The sequence below is a fragment of the Bos taurus genome, chromosome 14 (assembly GCF_002263795.3).
Source record: "Bos taurus isolate L1 Dominette 01449 registration number 42190680 breed Hereford chromosome 14, ARS-UCD2.0, whole genome shotgun sequence".
In the NCBI taxonomy this organism is placed as follows: Eukaryota; Metazoa; Chordata; class Mammalia; order Artiodactyla; family Bovidae; genus Bos; species Bos taurus.
In genome coordinates this window covers 35,237,894-35,243,609 of record NC_037341.1, presented here as the reverse complement: position 1 = coordinate 35,243,609, position 5,716 = coordinate 35,237,894, and the positions used below count along the sequence as shown (strand labels likewise).

At 38.5% G+C, this 5,716-nt stretch overlaps 1 non-coding gene across 1 annotated transcript; it reads right to left on the bottom strand.

Moving 5' to 3' along the window:
* Window positions 1-4,875: 4,875 nt before the first annotated feature.
* TRNAC-ACA (transfer RNA cysteine (anticodon ACA)) lies at window positions 4,876-4,947 on the bottom strand. Its single transcript has one exon. It is a non-coding gene; the product is annotated as a tRNA-Cys (tRNA).
* Window positions 4,948-5,716: the final 769 nt, after the last annotated feature.

The following is a 5,716-nucleotide window of genomic DNA, read 5'->3' as shown; positions in this document are numbered from 1 at the left end:
CAGAGAATGATACATTACATAGTGGGGAACAGTTATTTGAATGACTGTGGATTTCTCATCAGAGGCCATGAAACCTAGAAGACAGTGGAACCGTATCTTTGAAGTGCTGAAAGAAAAGAACTGTCATTCTATGTTCAGCAAAAAATTGTCTTTCCGGAATGAAAACAAAGTAGACATTCTCAGATGACTTAAAATATTACCAACAGATATGACCTAAAATAAACACTAAAAGGAAATTTTTTTCAGGTGAAAGGGAAACATAGATCATCAGGAATGAAGAAAAAAATAACACAAATGATAAATATCTGGGTAAAAAAGGAGTATTTTTTCCCCCAAAAGGTCTTTAAAATATTTATGACTACAGAAATAAAAAATTATATTGCCAGGTTGGAGTTCTGTGTGCAAGACAAGTGACAACTACAACCCAAAGAGACTGAGTATTGACCTAGGGGCATGGTGGCTCAGTCGGTAAAGAATCTGCCTGCAGTGCAGGAGACCTGAGTTTGATCCCTGGGTCGGGAAGATCTCCTGGAGAAGGAAATGGCAACCCACTCTAGTATGCATGCCTGGAGAATCCCATGGACAGAGGAGACTGGTAGGTTACAGTCCAGGGGGTCGCAAAAAGTCATATGACTGAGTGGCTAACACCACGTTAATTACAGTATCAGGGCACTCTTCTGACTTTTCCCCTGCTGCTACCCATTGGGTTGGGTGCTTGAAGAAACCCAGAGCAGTTATAGAAAAAATAAATAATCTAAAGTTTCCTTACACATCTCAGTTGTCCATAAGTAAATTAAAGATCTTGTCACATGTATGTTTTTCCTCTTTTTGGAAGGAAAGAGACAAACTATTTGCATGATTACCATATTGTTTCTAATTATTTTCATATTCCAAGTTGACAGCTCAATTCAAAACTTCCAAAAAGTTTAATACAGGTGGAAAAGTTTTCTGCATGCTACTCTCTTTTACCTGATCCCACTTTATCTCTCACTCTAAGAGACCATTTGTAAACTGGGAACTTATGTTATTACCTGTCTTTTGTAAACTGAAAAACTTCTGTTAGATAACCTAAGCTCTGTTCTCCCTCCTAATTTTTCTAACTGACCTGTCCCAGATTCAGAACCACCCCACCCCAGCTCTAGCTGAAGTGTATCTTATTCCCTGGGGGCATACTCCCTTTGGATCTTTAAAGCATGGACTCCTAAAAATTGCTGAAGAGAAAATTTTTTTCCACATCTTTAGTAAGCTGCTGATGGTAGTAGCTAGGAACTCTTAGTCTTAAAATTTTTTCTTCTAATTTTCTAAAATTATATACTCATTTTTTAGAAGACTTCCTTTCACACAAGGACATATAAGGGTGAATCTTTAGCTTCTTTCCCTGGTACTGTGTTTTAAGCACAAGGGTGGTAATTAGAAACTACATTGACTCTTTGAGGAAGACGGGGTCGCGGCTGCAGCGGACTTGTGTGCCGCCTGCTCCTGCTCCTGACTCACTGCTGTTCGCTCTTGCCGAGGAACAAGTTGGTCAAAAAAAAAAAAAAAGAAACTACATTGAAATATTCTTTTGCTAAATTTTATGTCATGTAATTTTATTGGTTTCCTTATCAGCTTACTAGTGGTATTTTTACTTTTTCTCCTTTTGGTTGGGAGTAAAGGAGGCTCATTTTGTGAGGTATCAGGGGAGGAATTATGAGTGACCTGATTTTATTCTGCTATGTCTACTCAAAAGCCTCAGCATGAGATAAAGCTTTTGGCTTCTACACAACATGTGTGTTTCCAAGTAACTAACTTCAAACCCTGGAAAATTGTACTAAAAACAACAGGTCTAATAGAAAAAAAGAAAATTAGGTATAAATCACTCAAAATCTATGCAACTTTGTAATCAGAGTATCAATAAAAAATAAGTCTAATAAAAATACTAGCACAGCTAAAAGACAATGAATTTTTTTTTTAATGATAAAGGTAGCTTGGTGGGAAAAAAACTGAGGAAAGGTTGAGGCTACTGAGTTATGGTGGCCTGGACAAAATGCCCACATGTTGGGAGGACATCACAGCACGGACTGCAAGGACAGAGCACATGGCTAAATCCTGAAGGAAGGTTTTATGGTCAAGGGCACCCACGTGGTATTAGATGCCTCTGCAACTTGAGGCTAGTGGTACTTGTGTAGTTTGTGCTTTATTATTATTTGATGCTGTAAAACATGATCATGCTGGGGTAAAGTCCGCTGGAAAGTTTCACATGAAAATTCTCAGTATATCCAGAGTATTCATTTCCCAGTTATCATGAGCTAGCTTGGATTACTCAGAGACACATGATAGTGAAACAGACTACCTATTCATACGTGCTGTTTCCTAAGAAGATCATTTTAGCAGAATCTCTAGCTATATACTAGCTTATAAAAATGATGCTGCATAACAGACTTTTTAAATGATCTGGTCAGGGTTTTAAAATGCTAAAACAAGAGCAGCTAAAGGCAGGAAAAAGTAACGAATACAATGCTTACTAAATGTGCTTACATTATCATTAAATATGGAAATCTTGGAAATAGTCCACACATGCAACAGGAAAAAAAATTGATAAACTAGGGTACAACAATTCACTGGACTATAATATATACATTAACAAAAATTTATACTTGTGTTATCAAGGAAGAATATTTTGTGAAAACGATGTAATACACGTAAGTCTGTGTGCATATATACCAAAATGTTGGCTCTGGTTATCTCCGTGTCTCAATGTGATAGGATTCCAGTTGAATTTTATTTTGTTTTTTTTTTTCCTCTCTTATCTGTATTTTCTTTTTTTCTGTAATAAACTTATATTACTCTTGCAATAAGATGAAAGGAAGTCACTATGAAAACTCACATCTGAAAATATTTTAGTTCTCTTAATGTTTTATAGCAGGAAACAGCAAGCAATATAATTTCAAAACCATAGGGGGCTAGTTTTAAAGAGCCTCTTCCGCTTCAACCTACTAGGCTGGTGGAGCTTGGTGATGTGTGGATGCGGCGTGAAATGTGGGGCTGGGGTCTGGAGAGGTTATACCAACACTCAAAGGTCTGTTGGATTTGGTCTATTGCAACAGACTCTACTTATCAACAAACTTTATTTTCAGGGACCATCCATCTGTTACCGAATCACTATTTCCTCTGAGGCACACGTGTATGCAACACAATACAGATGCTTTACTTGGGGGGAAGGAGAAAGTGACTATAACAACAGGAAAGCGGGTTACTGCTACATCATGAATCAAGCCACCAAACAGGGAAGAAATAAAAGGGTGTTTTCTTGTACTTACAAGTGTAACCACATCATGGTTGGAGCCATTCAGAACAGGGACGATTCAGGTGGGTCTCCCTTAAATATTTCTGAAACCAAGCCAACAGGGCTAGATCCCAGAGACTCTGAAACCGGTATGGGTCTTTGTGATGTAACGTCTGCATCACGATGAGCCAATGACTTACCTCCTCTGGGCCTCAGCTATCCTACTTGGAAAATGTTTGTGATGATTCCAGAGGTTCTCCTCTGGCTCTGAAATTCTACAGTTATAGTTTAAGGAAATTCAATGACTATTAGGGGGGCACCTATTCTGTGCAAGGTATTATGCCAGGTTCTCCAGTGGGTACAAAGTGAGTTATATGCTGTTTCTCTCCTCAGTCGGCTGATAGTCTGATAAGAGGTACAGATATAGAGATAATTAAAGCAAAATAAAAGTGCTACTCTTGTTATTTAGTCTCTGAGTTGGTGTCTGACTCTTTTGCCACCCCATGGACTATAGACCACCAGGCCCTCTGTCCATGGTATTTTCCAGGCAAGAATACTGGAATAGGTTGCCATTTCTTCCTCCAGGGGATCTTCTGACCCAGGCGTCAAACCCGCATCTGTCTCTTGCATTGGTAGGCGTATTCTTTACCACTGAGCCACTGGGAAGCTCACAGAAGTGCCACTAGAGCAGACTAAACATGATGCCCTCCAAGTTAAAAAGAGCTAGAAGAGCCTCAATAAGAGTTCTAAAGCTATTCTCAATTTTTTGGCCATCTGGCTTTCTAAAATATGACCAAATTCTTTTCAAAAACTCCAAACTGTAACAAGCCAATATAAATAGGAATCTGCTTTGTTACAAACACAAAAGGAATTCGCTCCATTAAAACAGAATGAATGAACCCTCAGTAATTCAGACCAAGGAAGGTAAGAATTGAGACTTAATGCATGGGATATGGGCATTATGTGATTTTAATGACTTCTAATTTTACTTTCAAGGGTATAAAGAAACATTGCCTAGAAATCTTTACAAAGTGACTTTTGTAGAATATAAACTCTGAAAGCCCCATATTTGTCTAGTCCAACCTTCTCAGTGTACAGGTGGGAAAACTCATACAAGTTGGTTATTCAAGGCCCCAAAGAGAGAAGTCATTTTAAATGACCCTGCACGTGTTTGTAAACAGTTATTTGATGGATTTAGAATTTCTTGAAAGGGCCTTGTTCTCCAATGTTCTCCACATTTCCTACAATCTTGTTCAGTCTACTCATTTGAACTTTAGGATTGTGAGAGAGATTTGGTAGCAAAAGTAAGCTTTCATCTATTTGTGGCTCTTTCCATTTGTCTTGGTGTAAAACAGGCAATTTCTAGCCTATATTGTTAATGTGAAACACATCAGAGGAGGAAAAAAGTCATCAGATATTAAGTGTCCTGGTGGTATGTTTCCAGGCAAGGGCCTGACCTTCTGCATTGCAGACTAGCTAAAACGTGAAGTCGCTCAGTCGTGTCCAACTCTTTGCGACCCCATGGACTGTAACCTACCAGGCTCCTCTGTCCATGGGATTTTCCAGGCAATAGTACTGGAGTGGATTGCCATTTCCTTCTTCAAGGGATCTTCCCAACCCAGGGATCGAACCTGGGTCTCCTGCATTGTAGACAGACGCTTTACCGTCTGAGCCACCAGGGAAGTCATTGAGAGGTGTCAAAGCATTTTAATGCCCAAAATATTTCCCCTGCTAGACTGCTAAAGCTAAATTACTTTGTTATGAATTCATTCCTCTGGAATATAATTTTGTGTCCCCAGCTGTCATGTGTGAGAGGTAATAAAATTTCACCTATCAGGTTAAATCATTTAAAAGTGCTATTTGGTAGGTCAAAAAAAAAAAAGGCAATTTCATATGATTGTTAATTTCACATATGTGTAGTTAATTTCACAGAATTAACTAATTAGATATTAACTACCCTCTTATAGAACAGATAATAAGACTCTAAAGGAAAGAGGCACTGAGAAGCTACATATTGACAGAAAAGAGAAGAGTTAGAAACAAAAGGCATAAGATGGGAGGTTGCCAGGGTAGCTGAGGGGGCTAGACTATCTAAAAGGGAAAGGATGAAGAGTATATGAACTTGGTCTATGCTACACTGTCTTCAATGCCAGTTGTGTTCAGAGATGCAAAAGAAAGCAGAGACATGATCTCACTGTACTTCAAGAAAAGAATATACAAATTCCTAGTGAGCCGTACAAGCCTATATAAAATCAAGACCTGGATTGTTTTCAGACCACACATATTACAATAATTCCAAAAAGAGAAAGATCACTCTAGGTGGTCAGGCAAGAGGCTAAAGAGGTAATATCTACAGCTTAGCTCTGAAGAATCTGAGAAAGTAGGAGGACATGTACTCTATCTACTTATAGCAGATTTTATCCAAAAAAAGTTGGCAACTTCCAATATGGA